The 17393-nt window shown below is 41.7% G+C and overlaps 1 protein-coding gene across 5 annotated transcripts in view; it reads right to left on the bottom strand.

Annotated features, from left to right (window-relative positions):
• CYRIB (CYFIP related Rac1 interactor B) overlaps positions 1-17393 on the bottom strand; it is a 123786-nt gene that overhangs the window by 36654 nt on the left and 69739 nt on the right. For 4 of the 5 annotated variants that reach the window (XM_040979295.1, XM_040979294.1, XM_040979296.1 and 1 more), the window contains one exon: positions 275-313. The gene's annotated coding sequence lies outside the window, so the exon portion shown is untranslated. Of the gene's footprint in view, positions 1-45; positions 65-274; positions 314-17393 lie in introns of all 5 variants that reach the window. The other variant, XM_040979299.1, reaches the window with a different exon arrangement.

Here is a 17393-nt window from a genome sequence, read left to right as displayed (position 1 = left end):
AATAGCTAAAATACTTTAGGAAGAAATTCAAAGAAAAACACATACCTCTCCTATTGAAAGAAAGCTGTAAAAAAAAGTTCCAATTAATTTGCATTTTCCTCACTGCTTTCTAAGTCAGCAACTAAACAAGATTATTTCTCAAAGATATTATTTAAAAACTCAACATTGTGTGTATAGCACATATTCCTTAGAGTATTAGCCAATGACAGCTCTTACTAAAATCACGACTTTTCATTTATATTTAAATAATCATTTCCCCCAAAAACATATTTACCTTCAGCCAGTGCTGGTGATTCTGTCCTTGTCCTTCTATCTGTTTAAAGAAAGAAAAAAATTGAAACATTATTATATTTTCACTCAAGTTTTTACTACAGTCAATTTTCAAAACGGAAGCTCAGGAAAATTGCCACAGGCATGGATCATACATACACCCACGGATATTTATATCCCTGAATTAACTCAGCCATATTTATGGAGAGCCTGCTTAGAGAATGGCAGCACGTAAGCCCTTAGAAACAAAAATGAGACAACTGAGCTCCCATCCAGGAGACACCCAAAACCGGAACGCCAGGGTCTTGAACAAGTCCGTGTATATAAAGGTTTCAATTTTAAGTCATATCACAGGAGTATCAACTAAAGTACACAACTCTCATCCAAGTGGATAAAGTGAGAGAAAACACAAAAAGCAAAGATAATAATTCTTTATCCTTGTAGCAGTGATCTAAAATTACCAAAAGAGATGCATTTCTATACTCTTACTAGTCTAATAAGTTCATCAAATTTCTTCTTCTTTTTTTTTTTTTAGAAATAATGCAAGTTCAATTTTTCAAAACACATGGGTTGAGACAGTATCAATGACAGGTTCAAAAACAAACAAACAAACCAAAAAAAAAAAAAATTATACAGGTTAGATTAAAGCAAACATGTGGTATCTAACCTTTTGGGATTCGCTCATTTCCCTTAGCATTATAGTTTCCAGTTGGGCCCATTTAGCCACAAAGAACTGCATTTTGTTTTTTTTAATAGCTGAGTAGTATTCCATAGAATAGATGGACCAAAGCTTTCTTATCCAATCTTCTGCTGATGGGCATTTCGGTTGCTTCCATGTTTTGGCAATTAAGGATTGTGCTGCTATGAACATAGGGGTGCATGTTGGTTTGTCGTGAAACAGGTCTTTTGGATATATTCCTAGGAGTGCTATTGCTGGATCATATGGTATGCAGATTTTGAGTTGTTTATAGTGTTCTCCATACTGATTTCCATAAAGGCTGTACTAACCTACAGCTCCACCAGCAGTGGAGTAGGGTTCCCTTTTCCCCACCCACATCCTCGCCAACAAGTGTTGTTGGTGTTCTTTTTTATGTGGGTCAATCTTGCTGGTGTTAGGTGGTACCTCATTGATGTCTTAATTTGGATTTCCCTTATTGCCAGGGAACTGGAGCATTTTTTCACATGTTTGTTTGCCATTTGGGCTTGTTCCCTTGTGAAATGTTTGCCCATTTCCCATGCCTATTTCTTGAGTGGTTTGTTTTGGTTGTTTTGAAGTTCATCAAATTTCAAAGCACCTTTCACTACTGACCTTACTCTGCCATGACCCATTATCTGTTAAACACTTACACTCCAGTGAATCACAAACTCCTCTCCAGACAGCAGTTGTATAATTTTAAAGTCTAAAAAAATGTCAGGTTAAATGAAATCTCCAGCAAGAGTTTACTATAACTTCACAAGTAGGAATATCAACAGTCAGTTCTAACAAACTTGCTTCATTCAGAAGAGTAACAAGTGGCATTTGATTAACCAGTCATCTTTAGATTTTCTTTTCCCAACAGTTTATTCAATGCCCCTAGAGTCCTAGATTCAACACATTCCATGCATCAGAGATGCTGGGAAACAGTCTGGGGAAACAGGGCACTCTTCTCCAGAACAGGAATGATCTTATACTGACTATCTCCCAAAGGCTGAAATGTGGTGGAGCATCTGACAGATTAAAAACAGACCGGCCCACTCCAAAAAAAGGGGGGGGGGGAGAAGATGGAAGACACACCATAAAGAACATGAACTTGGACCTGCCACAGTAGCCTAGTGACTAAAGACCTTGCTGGATCCCAGATGGGTGCCAGTTCATGTTCCAACTGCTCCACTTCCCATCCAGTTCCCTGCTTGTGGCCTGGGAAAGCAGTGGAGAATGACCCAAAGCCTTGGGACTCTGCACCCACGTGAGAGACCCAGAACAAGCTCCTGGTTCCTGGCTTCAGACTGGCTCTATTCCAGCCATTGTGGCCACTTGGGACAGTGAACCAGCGGACGAAGATCTTTCTGTCTCTCCTTCTCTCTATAAATCTGTCTTGCCAACAAAAACAAATAAACCTTTTTAAAAAAATGAACTCTAGGCTCCACTAGACTAGACATTCTGATATCCCAAGAACAAGGGGCTCCTGCAAGAGATGCAGAGTCCTGTACAAGTCTGAAGCTCTAAATACCTGCTGTTCACTCTGGACCAGCAGGCTAAGGAAGCAGCTGCAACATCAAAGGGATAAAACTCCCATAAAAGGAAGAAGATCCAGGTCATCCTACCTGGAAACAGCTTCAACTTGCAAAGTGCTGGCTGAAGGGGAATTCCCAAAGAAGTGGAAGACGGATGCTGAGCTTAAAGCAGCATGTAAAGCAAACACCAGCTCACCTGGATAGCACACTGTCTAGACACATCATCTCAGGTCTTCAATCCAGCTGACCCACCGCCCCACGGTTATTTATCTGTGGCACATTTTTTGGTATAAGCTGAGGACAAGAATTCTTCAGCTATCCAGAGACAGACACAAACTGGCAAGTGTGAAGGTACTAATTAAAAAAAGCAACCCACGGACCCACAGAGGGTGCAACCTTGCCATTTTCTTGTCTTCTCGGGGGCTTCCTCAGGACAAGCCCGTCACTTCCAGAGGGATCGGGTCGACTGTGCAGCTGTACGCTGGCTTTCCCTTCTTCCTCTTCCACTTACCCCAGTTCTCCAATTCCATTTCTTGTTAACATGTTCCCAAAATCATTACCTACAAGAAACTCTCTGTCTCAGGCCCTGCTTTTAAGATGAAAACTAGGGTAACAGACTCATCTTTCCAAGCCCCCACACCTCCTTCCTCTGTTCCACGTCACGGCTGCTCCTTTCTTGCTCTCCTTCACAGTCCTGCAGGCTGCTCGGCCCGGGGATCAGCCTGGGACCTTCTGGGTCTTTATGTTTTCATTTCATGACACGGCTTTATGTATCATCCAGGCAGCTCCGACTTTTTTTTTTCTTTTTTTAAAGATTCATTTAAATTTATTGGAAAGTCACATATACAGAGAGGAGGAGAGATAGAGAGGAAGATCTTCCGTCCCCGCTGATTTGCTCCCCAATGGCTAGAGCTGAGCTGATCCGAAGCCAGGAATCAGGAGCCTTCTCCAAGTCACCCACATGGGTGCAGGGTCCCAAGCCTTGGGCTGTCCTCAAGTGTTTTTCCAGGCCATAAGCAGGGAGCTGGATGGGAAGTGGGCTAGCTAGGACACACACTAGTGCCCACACAGGATCCTGGCGCATGCAAGGCAAGGACTTTAGCCACTGCCTACCACACCAGGCCCAGCAGCTCACATTTTTATGTCAGATTTTGAAGTTTTTCTCCAATTGAACACTCATACAGCCACACATAATGAAAATCTCCAAAAAGATGGTCTAAAAGACACCTCAAACTTAACACATCCACAACTGCATTTCTCAACTTTTCTCTCTCTCTCATCTCTACTGATAACTCTGTCCTGGCTGCTCAGGTTAAAAATAACGGGACTCTTCTCTAACTACTTTCATCACATATACTCTCACTCATATCTTCTATTTTTAAAAAGAGTGATTTAACTTTACTGTGATCAATCACTATCCTCAGAAGTTAACCACTCTAATTTTCCTCAAAAATTTCTCTTGGATGTTACTGCAAATAATTTCCCCCGCCACCTTTTCCAAGAGAGGCAAAAATCCTTCCCTAAGTTCATCTGTAGTGACTAAGAAATAAGCAGAACAAGTGGCTTGGCTGGCCTCTCCTACAAATCAGAGGAAAACCACACTGCTGCATGAAAACACGGGGAAGGTTCTTACAGTCAGCCCTCCTTAGAATCCAGCCAGCAGGGCCACAGAGTGACTGCTTCAGAGTATTCAGATCAGTCAGTCCAGGTTCTAAAAATCTATACACATAGCGCTTCCAGAATTAAGTCTTACACTTCTTAGCCTCCAGCCAAACACAAAGTCTAAGAATTATGACTTCAGTGCATTCTGCTGGTCATGTTCACAGATTCCGACAGTGGCACATGAAACTGCTTATGGAACACAGGCTGTTTTCTCCAATTGGTTTTAGGATAAAATTGGGACTCACTCTGTTTAAGTACCCTTTGACACATACAAAGCAATCCTAAAAATTATCGTAGAAATCAAAAAGGAACATTCAAATTAATGGGCCTACTGATTATGTTCCCAGATCAGACAGTAAATATTAGGAAACGACACCATTTAATTCCAACAAATATATGAATACATTTTAAGATTTTAAAAAGTATTCTATATTCATTTGGGGAAAAAAGAAACATGCAGGTGTAGACTTTTTTTTTAATTCAAGGAAAGAGAACTGCTGAGCAGGATCAGGCTTTCTCCTTAATGATTAAGACTGTGGAAGTGGCCCACAGTTAAGGAAGAGAACAGAGCAGTGAGAACAGGCCCAAGTGTATGCAAATACACCACAGGCTAAGTGCAGGTCCTCGTCAGGGGGTCTGATGATAGACACGCAGGACAGACTACGACGAAAAGCACTGTGCTGTCTAGAAGGATCTACTCACTGGGGCAAATAAATTATCTGAAGCACAAACTTCCTATCACAAAGTTGAATGCAGAGGAGTAGTTTCATGATAGGTAAAAGCTAGGAAGAAGGCACTGAGATTTGAGATTCAGTGCCAGCATACACTGGAATGAGAAAGAAAAGAAAAGAAAAGAAAAGAAAAGAAAAGAAAAGAAAAGAAAAGAAAAGAAAAGAAAAGAAAAGAAAAGAAAAGAAAAGAAAAGAAAAGAAAAGAAGAGGGGAGGGGAGGGGAAGGGAGGGGAGGGGAGGGGAAGGGGGGGAGGGGAGGGGAGGGGAAGGGAGGGGAGGGGAGGGAGGGGAGGGAGGGAGGAGAGGGGAGGGGAGGAGAGGAGAGAGGAGAAAAGAAAAGAAAAGAAAAGAAAAGAAAAGAAAAGAAAAGAAAAGAAAAGAAAAGAAAAGAAAAGAAAAGAAAAGAAAAGAAAAGAAAAGAAAAGAAAAAAGAAAAGAAGGAAGGAAGGAAGGAAGGAAGGAAGGAAGGAAGGAAGGAAGGAAGGAAGAAAGAAAAGATGAAGCTGCAAGGAGACTATTCGTGGTGAGGAACAGGTGATTGCAAGGCAGGAAAGGAAAGCCTCACGTGCAGAATGGTGGTGAACTATTCCCAAGGAAAATCAAGTAAGACACTCCCCAGCCTATACACAGAGTAGAGCTTAATCCTTTAAAACTAAACCTCAGAAAATGGAAACTACTAGTTAATGAAATTGAGTTACCTTTGGACAAACAACACATTAAAATTTAGTAAGAAATAGAAGTGGAACTTGATCCAAAGAAACTTAAATATTTTACTAGTTCATGTGAAAGTCCATGTTCAAGGTAAGAGAGGATTATCAAAAATAATTTATAAGAGGAAGGCAAAATAGTAAATATCTGCATAAAAATTTTATAATCTCATAATAAAATTAAATATGACATCATAAAATGGTTTAGAACACTGGTTTTTGGGCCTGGCCCAATAGACTAGTAGCTAAATTCTCACTTGGCATGTGCCAGGATCCCATATGGATGCAGAATCATTGGATATTCCACTTCCCTTCCAGCTCCCTGCTTTGTGGCCTGGGAAAGCAGGGGAGAATGAACGAAGGCCTTGGGAACCTGCAACTGCATGGGAGACCTGGAAGAAGTTCCTGGCTTCAGAATGGCTCTGTTTCGGCCATTGCAGCCACTTGGAGAGTAGACCCCAAGATCTTGTTCTCTGTCTCTCCTTTTTTCTGTGTATCTGCCTTTCCAATAATAGTACAAAAATTTAAAAATCTTTAAAAAAAAAATAGAACACTGGTTCTGGAATGAGACAGACTAGGGGTGAACTGGGGTTTTTTTGCTTATTATTATTATCATCACTTTATAATACATTTCCATAGGTTCTGGGATTTCCCTTACCTCCTCCCCAAGCTCCCTTTTCCCTGACCCGCTGAGTTCCCCTATATTATTACTATAGTATAGTTCCTCATTAACAGTCACATGTCCATCACTGCGGGCACAGACAATGGCAGAGAGACCAGCATGCGACTGTCAAGATATAGTTAACAGTTTCATCAGGAGTTCATCTCTGATCTGGAAGTAGAGATGCATACTGCATTGTATCCTCATATCTGGATATGATAGTCTCCATTACACAGTTACTATATATCTTCCTAAATGACAAGCCACAGTACAAAATCAACACCACAAAGAAAAATACAAATTTGCAATACCATGAAGTTAAACAACATGCTACTGGATATGATAGTTTTCATTATACAGTTACTGTACAACCCCTTATCTATGCGCAGATGATTAGACAAACAGCTAAACTCCTGGTTGCAATACCCACATCGAGTACTGACTGAGTACCTGGCCCCAGCTCCTGGCTAATACAGATCCCAGCAGGCAGCAGTAACAAGCAAGGAACAGGGTCTCTGTTGCCCACACTGCCAGCATTGGCCCAGCCCGGGGCAGTCCAGGCTGCTACACTGCATGTGGGGAGTGAACCAGCAGATGGCAGCTCTAGTTCTCTTTCAGATAAATAAATTATTTTTTAAATATAAATGAACATAAGTACTCTGAGTTTTTCTTTGGTCATTTATAAAACGGAAATTTCTGCTTATATAATTAACAAGCCAAAAATACATCAAAACTCAAATACCTGAATAGAACTATTGGGTTTCAGTAGCATACAACACTAAACTTACCACATGAAATGGTTTTACCAAAACAAAGTGAAAAGACTGCAAGAGGAGCCACCTTGGTTGCTATTATCAGAATCACGCTCCCAGACAGACACAAATATGAAGACATGTGGAATATCTGCGGCATCCACAAATTTAATCAATGGTGATTTGAGAACACTCAGTAAAACTTTTTGTTTATAAGGGACACAGTTTTAATTATTATACACCCAGCAATACTGTAAAACTAACATAGCATTCACACTGCATTGGCAGTGTAAGCAAGCTAAAGTACACAAATAGACTGTAACGCAAATGATACAGGAAGAAGTTCCTGGCTCCTGGCTTCGGATTGGCACAGCATCGGCCGTTGTGCTCACATGGGGAGTGAATCATCGGACGGAAGATCTTCCTCTCTGTTTCTCCTCCTCTCTGTATATCTGACTTTCCAATAAATAAATAAATCTTTTTAAAAAATGCTTGTGTAAGAGTTATTAGTGTTGTTCATTTAATCTATGCTACATGTTCAAACCCTCATAAAATTTACACACAACTTAATTTTTAAAAAAATTATAAAAGGTAACAAGGAAAATAATAATAATTATTATTATTTTTATTATTTTACTACTATAACTACTATGCATATAAGGAAAACAGTATTTGTCCCATGCTTAATTTTAGAAAACACCAATAAACACTTATTGAACCATATATATCCTGCTAGAATTATCCTAATCGCTGCATGAGCAATGAAGTGGCTGGCTCTTGCAGCTTCATCTCCCCCTTCACTACTTCCCACCTCCACCACCATCCTCTCCATCTGCATTGATAACTGCTGTCATTTCAGCAACTGAAAGTTAAAAAGGAAAATTGTGACCAAATTTGGCTGATCTCAAAATGCATGGTGGGCTGGGAAGAGCTACAAAATGCTTTCAACACATTAAGAGAGTACTTCAAAAGACGACCACCATACATATCATTAGCAAGACACACAAGAGCTTCTCATGAATGCTCCAGTCAGCTGCCCAAACACACACACAAGGAATAACAGATCATCTTCCTCTACCAGAAACCTGGAATAAAAAACTGTTATTCAAGAACTATTAGAAACTTCCCCTTTAAAATCTGAAACCTGATAAGGATCCCCACCATCACTACTACTATTCTACTCTGCAGTGCAGGTCCCATTCCATGCTAAAAGTCAAGAAAAAGAGGTTTAAAAAACGAATAACAAAATTTTCATTTTTAAAAGAACGATTACGCAGAAAACCCCCAAACTTTTAGAATGCATGAGGCAAGGTAACTGAATATTCACAATGTAAAAAATCAGCCCTCTCTTTGAGGCAGAGTGCTGCTCCACGCCCATCTAACGGACACCAGGAGAGCAGCAGGTGACAGCTCCAAGCCTGAGCCTGCCACCCACGCAGGGGAACTGCTGCCTGCAGACTGGCCAAGCCCTGGCTACTGCAGAGCAGCTGTAGAGTTAACCAACAGATGCGAGATATCTCTCTACCCTCTCTGCCTCTCGGTTATTAAAAACAGCAAAACTAAAAAGTTTGTATTACAAAGGGAATACACATGCAATTTTGTTAAAGTATGATACAAAAGTAAAATTCAAGAGGGCATTTTTTTTGAAGGAAGGCAGGGAGGTTTTACAGGGAAGAAACGCCTATGTGAATTAAAGCTGAGAACCATCCTTTCTTGCTCTCCCAGGGGCATTAGCAGGCAGCCCAATCACAAGTGGAGCAGTGGGTCTTGAACCAGTGCTCAGAAGGGATTCTGGCATTGCAAGCCACAGCTTATGACACTATGCCTGGGTATTAATATTTTATAATCTATATTTGTACTACTGTATGACTTACTTACATCAAGTTATTAAGCTTTTAAAAATAATAACATAAACAGGGCCTGGCCTAGCAGCTCACGTCCTTCCATTGCACACACTGGGATCTCACAGGGGCACTGGTTCGTGTTCCGGCAGCCTGTTTCCCATCCGCTCCCTGCTTGTGGCCTGGGAAAGCAGTCGAGGACAGCCCAAGGCCTTGGAACCCTGCACTTGCATGGGAGACCTGGAGGAAGCTCCTGGCTCCTGGCTTCGGATTGGCTTAGCTCCAGCCATTGTGGCCACTTGGGGTGTGAATCATCGGATGGAAGATCTTCCTCTCTGTCTCTCCTCCTCTCTGTATATCTGAGTTTCAACTAAAATATATATATGTGTGTGTGTGTATATATACATATATATATAAATCTTTCCAAAAAAACGCAAACCACACAAGCATTCAAAGGGTAGCCGGAGCACTTGGCCGCAGGTGAACAGCAGGACAGAGAAGATGCACATGGAAACAAAGCTGTCAAGTCCACATGGGTCTTTACTTTCCTTCAGGTCATTTTCTTAGAGATGGAGAGAATGAGAGATCTTCCATCTGCTGCTTCACTCCCCTAATGACCACAACCATCAGGACTGAGCCGGGAGCTTAAAGCTTCTTTTGGGGTCTCTCTTATGGATGCAAGGGTCCAAGCATTTGATCAGCCCCTACTGCTCTCCTAGCTGCATTCGTAGGAACTAAATGAGAAACGGAGTAGCAGGGTCTTGAACCAATGCTCATAAGGGAGATTCTGGCATTGCAAGCAGTGACTTAACCCACCATGCTACAATGCTGGCCTCTGTGTATCATTTTTTAAAAAAACAATTATGTACAGTGACCAACAGGATGAGCTGATAAAACATGTTAAAGAGTGGTTCAAGTAAAATCATTCAGAAAAATCCCTTATCTGTGTGTTGTGCTTATGTGTCATGTTTATCTGTGTACCATGTTTATTTATGTGCTGTTTATCTGTGTCATGTTTATATGCCACGTTTATCTGTGTCATGTTTATCTATGTGCTGTGTTTATCTGTGTCATGTTTATGTGTCATGTTTATCTATGTGTCATGTTTATCTGTGTGTCATGTTTTTGGTGGCAGTAAAGTGATCAATCTTCCCAAGAAGCAGACCACTTCGCACTCTGAGCACTAAGTGAGCCCTGCAGTTAATGCCTTGGTTTAGGGATCTGCCCTACTTTCAAAATGACGCCATGTTAAATACAGCACAAGCTTCTAAGAAAGCCTCCTCATTCCCCAAAAGCTGTATAATTAGAGGGGAAAAAATAGCCTTCTTTACCATCACAGTTCATTAAAACTGTAAAAAGCTACACAATACAAATCTCAATCTCCCATAGTCTGTCTCACTCACTCACACACACACACACACACACACACACACACACACACACACACACACAATCCATAAGCTACTGCTGGCTTACAAAGTGCACTGTGAGCAGCAACAATATGAATGGGCTGTGAGACCACTGTCTGGCCCAGCCTCAAACCTCAGCCTGCTCCCCGGCAGGGCACGCAGTAGGACTACAGGGTGGATTAAACAACCAATACCTGCTCAGCCTTTATGATAGCCCTGGCGCAGGTAAATATCCCATAAACATAAGATGATGACGTTGTCATCATACACACCATAGCCATAAATATTTTTCTAAAATGTGTAGCCTTCATCTTTGTAAATTTGGCTTCAAAATACAGAATGCCTCAGTCTTGCAGTTTTTTTCACTCACATCACTTCTTTCACCACCTGCAGGGCATTGCACACATTACTCAGGACCTGCACAGCCTGCAGCAGCCCCGGCTCTCAGTGACAAACCCATGTGATGCTTTATGAAAATGGACTGAGACCAGAGGAGATCTGAAAGTGCAGCTAAATAGACAGATACATAGGTAGACAGAATGATAGAATGACAGAGTGGAGGACACTGGAGGTGACATTTTAACTGAATATAAATGGAGTTTCAGAATAAAGAGCTATGAAAATGTGGATACTGTCAACATGGGAGAAATTAGATATGTAGTCAGAGGAATTTGATAAAGGCCCCACATGAGGAGATGCTACAATGAGGAGTATGAAGATGTCCCGGAAGTCATTCCAGGAAACCCTATTAAAGGGATTCTTGGGTGTTTTTTATGACACTGATCATACAACATGGGCAGCTAGCATCAAGTCGTCCAAGGCAAAGAAATAACATAAATTTCACAACAGAGAAGAAAAAGCAAGCACCGTTCAAATTATTGTGGTAAATATCTTATAAGAAACACACCACTTTAAATTCTCTATTTATGTGATATGGCACAAAGTAGATATTAGTTTCACTATGTTATCCAGTTCCCTATACATACACAACTAAAATAGGATTTTTAAAATGTTTTTTGATAAAGAAAAGGTTTAAAGGCCACTGAACAAGTAATTTCTAAGACTGTTTCACACAATTTCAGCTCTCACATTTTTTACCATCTCTAGCACAAAACAAGGATTACCTATATGAATTACAAGGAAGCGCTTGAGAAGATGTTCAGTTAGAGAAATAAAAGTTTTAAACAAACCCTTAGAACAAATGAAATTTCTAAACATTAGTAGAAATGTAAAACTAGTTTTAAAAAGCATCTAGAAATGTCACAACAGCTTTGCTAAATTTTAAGTCCAGCCTATGATACTTGGCAGGGCCAGATCAAATGATTTCATTGGAACTATGTGGCTCAGGGTGGTAGACATTTCGCCATCATGATTATGGAATCTCAAAATTATGTTAAGCAGAAGTCAGACATAAAATAATGTACACTGTACCAGTCTTGTACATGAAATTATAGGAATTACAACGTAATCTTACAGTGACTGAGGGGGATGGATGGTTGTCTGGGGTCCAGGGACAGATGGAGGGTGGGTTCTGAGGGGCTAAGAAAGCCTTGGGAATGAGAGATATGCTACCTGCTGAAGTGATGATCATCTCAAGCTGAATTCCTACACAAATGCTCATCCCCCGGCCTACCTGATGGGCTGTCAGATGCATGCTAACTAGACATCAATAAAGTTCTTTTAAAACATGATTCATGGACCATCTACTTTTCCTCTGCTAAAAGCATGGATTCCCAGGTCACAAGCAAGTAAATTCCTAAGAATACGCATTTTCCAAGATCTAAGGAGCTCGGCTATACAATAATACATTCCCTATAACAGTGTTAACAGTTCCTTCCGCAAAATACACCTGCAACTTCAGTCCATTAATTTTTTTGTTACACCAAACTTTATATTTCTTACATTAATACTTAAGCCAACATGGCCCCAGATCAAGTGCTTAAAGCATAAATATCATATGAAATTCATAATTTCAAGAGCTCTAGATGCAGACATCTTAACTATCACACTCATTTTTTTTTTTTTACAGAAAGACTCACAGTTTCTGATTTCAAATTTCTTTTTTTTTAAGATTTATTTTTTTTTATTGGAAAGGCGGATATACAGAGAGGAGAGACAGAGAGGAAGATCTTCCGTCCGATGATTCACTCCCCAACTGAGTACAACAGGCCCATGCTATGCCGATCCGAAGCCAGGAGCCTCTTCTGGGTCTCCCACGCGGGTGCAGGGTCCCAAAGCTTTGGGCTGTCCTTGACTGCTTTCCCGGGCCACAGGCAGGGAGCTGGAAGGGAAGTGGGGCTGCCGGGTTAGAACCGGCGCCCATATGGGATCCTGGGCGTGCAAGGCGAGGACCTTAACCACTGCGCCACCGCGCCTAAAATCTCATCTATGGGTGACCTCTAAAGTAGCTTAATAAAAGAAAAATCTACAGCATCAAAGACCTTAAACCTGGAAACAAATCTGGGGACAGGTGTTTGGCGCAGTGGTTTTCACGCCACTTAGCACCTAAGAGTGCTTCCACTTCTGACCCAGCTTCCTGCATGCATGCCTCCTGAGAGGCAGGAGCTGACGGTGAGTCCCTGGAGCTCTGCCACCAGGGGGCAAGCCCAAACTTAGCTCTGGCCTGACCCAGATCTGATTGTTTTGGGCATTTGGGAAGTGAACCAGCAGATAGAAGATAACACATTTTATCTGTGACTTTGAATTAAAGAGAAGATATGTATTGATTTAAAATTACATTGGATTTTAATTCACAAATGGGAAAAATGAAAACCCTAAAGGCTAACCTTTAACAGTGAGTACTAAAATATGAATCTTACAGCTGGCGTTTCAGCATAGCAAGTAAAGCCGCTGCCTGTGACACCAGCATCCCACATGTGGCACCAACCTGAGTCTTGCCTGCTGCACTTTCTCTCCAGCTCCCTGGCCTGGGAAGAGCAGCTGAAGTATGCCCCAGTGTGTCGCCCATGCCACCCGTGTGGGAGACCCAGACCAAGTTTTTGACTTTAGCCTGACTCAGCCTTGGCCATCACGGCCACTTTGGGAGTAAACAGCAGACGGAGGATCAATCTCTCTCCCATGCCACCCTCCCTTCTCTCTCCTCTCTCTCTCTGTAACTACTCTGGCCTTCAAGTAAATACCTAAATCTTAAAAAAAAAAAAAAAAAACCTGCAAAATGGTAAATCTTTCATTACATTTTACATTTTTACTCCCAATTTTTTATTTCCATTATTATGTTCCACTTCCTCTGGATTCTTTATTCATTGCTACTTCTTTAATTCAGGCTTTCAGATTCTCAAAACTAACTTCTAAAATAATATTTTAAATGGTATAATCTATATCTAGTTCTCTCCCTACTATTTCTTTCTGTTTTAATCTTTTTCTTTAGACTTAAAGATACAGAGAAAGGTAGAGATGGAAATTTCCAATCTGCCAGTTTATTCCTCAAACAGCTTCAATGAGGTTGGAGCCAGGAACTTCACCTGGCCCACACAGGAGTCTAAGGGACTCAGCCCACTTGAACCATTACCTGCTGCCTCCCAGGTGTACATTAGCAGAAAGCTGAAAACTGAAAACAGGGGAAACAGGGCCTGCTGGGCCAGTGCTCCCACTGGCAAGCAAGTGGGAGAAGTGGAACTGGGGGCAGACCAGGCTGGACATGGCTACGACACCTGTTGGCCTGCATGTGAGCTGGGTTGGGGGAGAGCCGGGCTGAGCTAAGCATCATGACCCATGTAAGTGTAGGCTGGCTGGGCTTTGCTACATCAGCTGCCGAGTCTGGAATGAGGCCAAGTCCTGTCAAGCTAGACCACAGAAACACCTGCAAAGTACAAGATCTAGGGATAGGGATAGGCCTGGTAGGGAAACTGTGGGCACCCCTCTGATGGGCTGCAGCTTGCACTGGTTGGCATGAGAACCAGGGCTGGGGGTGGGCCTGGCTAGACAGGTGATAGCACCCATCAGCGTAAGTGTAGGTTGGATAGCAGGGTCAGCTGGACTGAGCTAGGATGCAGCACCCACTAGTGTGTAAAAAAGCTGAATGGGATACAGGAAAGACCTGAACTGTCTGTGGCACATATTGGCATGTGCAAGAACCATGACTGGGGGTGGGCCTGGTGGGGGTTACCGAGGGTCACTCTAACAGAGCTATAGTTCCTGTTGGCGTACATGATGGCAGAGCGTGTGGTGGGAAGGGCTGGGCTGGGCTGAATCATCCATTGGTTTGCATAAGAAATGCGGCCGAAGACAGAACTGATCCAAAAACTGCAACCACCAGTGTGTGTGTAGTCTGATGTGGCTGACGGACTGAGTCAGACCCCATACTAGTTGGCACTGTTGGGTCACCTCTAGTGAAGTTTCTTTGGGCACTCTCCCAACCAAACTGCTGGACTCAGAACTCCAACCCTGGGGAAAATCGCAGGAGTGCATGGGTCAGAATTGGGCCTCCTCAGTTGTTCAAGATGGTGCAGTGGATGGCACGCCCAGATGCTCATGGGGGTTATTTGCAGCCCATTGGGTCCTGCAGAGGACATTCAGCATCACAGCAGAGGACGAAGAGCAGAACCAACTGGACAGCTCTCCCAGCCAGTCTTTGACAGCAGGTATCTAGGCAAATGGAGACTCTAAGGCGGACTGTCAGCCAAAAGACCTCAGAAGGATTCCTCATCCCTGGAGCAACAAAATCAGTAGCATTTCAGAACTATCAAAACCACTTGAGCAGTACCCTTAGAGCATGTTCCACACCAGGGACCCTGGGGTGATGTAAGAGACGGTCATTCCCAATTCCTGCATACTGACACAGTTTGGATACTAGATGCAGCTTCTCCATTCTCTGCACCCTTCCCCAGATGCAAGAAGAAAAAGAAAGCTGGAAACAATTCTCTCATTGACCTTCACCTACTCTTCAACCCTTCCCACTCAGGTTGGTGGTCCACGTGGATATGCATCCTTCTTGGCTATGAAAACATCATAAAAAATAAAAGTATTATTGCTAATAATAACCACTAGGACTGACAGGCACTGTGATGTACAACAGTGGTATTTTAACCAGCAAGTGAAATGCTCACATGCTCTATTTTCTTTGTTGTTGTTGTTTAATTAATTAATGACATTGCATTATGTGACACAGTTTCATAGGCTCTGGGATTCCCAACCCCTCTCCATTCCCTCCCCCCATGGTGGATTCCTCCACCTTGTTGCAGTATTACAGTTTAAATTAAGTTGAGATTCTTTCACTGCAAGCATATACCAAGCATAGAGTCCTGCATCTAATTGTCCAGATAAATTCAACAGTTTCTTGGGGAGACCATCTCTGGTCTGAAGGTAGCACATGCTCCATTTTCAATATGCAAACATCTGGGTACCTGATACTATTCAAGCACTGTGAGGGGTACTACTAACTATCTGTTCTGCTGAAAAACTTCAGATCTTCCAGGATATGTTTTAAAATCAGTATACTTAGGGATCCCCAATCTTGTACATCTTGTAATGGTCCGGGTACAGCACCCTAAAAGCCTAAGCCCATTCCCATCCCACAACCTGCTCTCCTCCTAGAAATGAATTTAATTTCACCTTTATATGAACTTTCTGATTATATTACTGCATGCACTGCTAGCAATTAAATTTTAAAAATTTAAAAACCACTTAAAATGTCACATCATTTCAAAAATGTGCTTGCAACTGAACCAAGATCAATAAAGGAAGGACCTCCAATAAGACCAATGTTACATTCAAGGCACACAACATCTGACCTTAAAAAGTTCACAAGCTACAGGGTGATATGAAACATCACATAATTAAATAAAGCGTTACACTTACTGGACTTACGTGGTTAAACTACAATGGGAAAAGAGATGAAGAAGCAACTTCACTATGTCTTAGAGGACAAAGGAGAGGAAACTGGAGAAGCACTGACATTTGAATGTGTCTCAAGAAGCAGCACTACACTAACTCCCAGATGTTCTGAACGCTTTAAGTAACCTTCTAAAGATTTTACATTAATCCATTCACTGCACTGCAAAAGAACACCCTCTCCTAAGCAAGCATTTTAAGTGCTCCTTTGACAGAGAGGTACATAATGAAATAATACTAAAGTCCTTAGGAAAACTTTGGCTTTGTTAAACTGAGAAGTAGACAAGTTCCAGACAACAGAACAATGGAGGCTTGTTTAGTCCCAATAAACACACCACCACACCAACTTCTTCAGTAATTTCTATCCGTTGGCTGTCCATGTTTGAAACTAAATGTTTGCCCTTCTTCTATTTCTACTTATTTTAAACTTTAAATAATCCCACAACAGACATTTACCTACATTTGAAATCACAAACCAGCTATAATATCACACTAAGTACAGACACCCTCTTACAAGCCACATCTTAACTGCGGGATCCAACTGATCATCACCACAGCCGTGAGCGCGTCAACCTGTGCATCCCGAGGTGACATGTTACCCGATGCAGTACAATCTGTCAGATGTGTAGCGCCTGATTCTATTTATCAGGAAACACAAAAAAGACAAATCTAGATTAATACAGAGCATCCTCTAACTTGTCTGGATGGGTAGCAGATTACAAAATGAACAAAACTGGGTTTGGGACATGTTCAATCCGAGAGGCTTGTAAGCCACCAAACCAAAAATGCTTAGAAGTCAATATCCAAATAAGTGTGGAGCTGAGAGAAGGGGTTAGTCCACAAACACTAAACTCATGCCAAAGACTACATACCCTGAGAGAAAGGTGTACAGACAAGAGACACCTGTGACATCCTTCAGTGTGGCTGCAATGCCCGAACCAGACCATGAAGGCAACATCACCTGGGTTGTCACAAATGACACTGTGGTACACACACAAGCAACAAAGACACCCAGGAATTAAACACAGCATAAGTCAACTTTTGAGACACTTAAATACTTAGCACATTAAAAAGAAAACCTTAAGTTTTTAAGTATATAATATAAACAATGAAAGTAGAACATTCAGAATGAAAACAATTATTTTTAATTACCAGTGGAATAAAGAACTAAAAATATTTCCAGAAAAACACAGAGCAATGAAGCACATTGTAGGAATAGAACAACATAAGAATAACTGGCTTTTACAAAGTGTCTCTCCACAGTGAGATGCTTTCTTGGGCTTTAAACATCCCAAA

This window comes from Ochotona curzoniae, unplaced genomic scaffold (genome assembly GCF_017591425.1).
Source record: "Ochotona curzoniae isolate NIBS_2020 unplaced genomic scaffold, NIBS_Ocur_1.0 contig_3190, whole genome shotgun sequence".
Taxonomy (NCBI): Eukaryota; Metazoa; Chordata; class Mammalia; order Lagomorpha; family Ochotonidae; genus Ochotona; species Ochotona curzoniae.
Note: the sequence above shows the minus strand (reverse complement) of the source record. Positions and strands in the feature narration are given on the sequence as shown.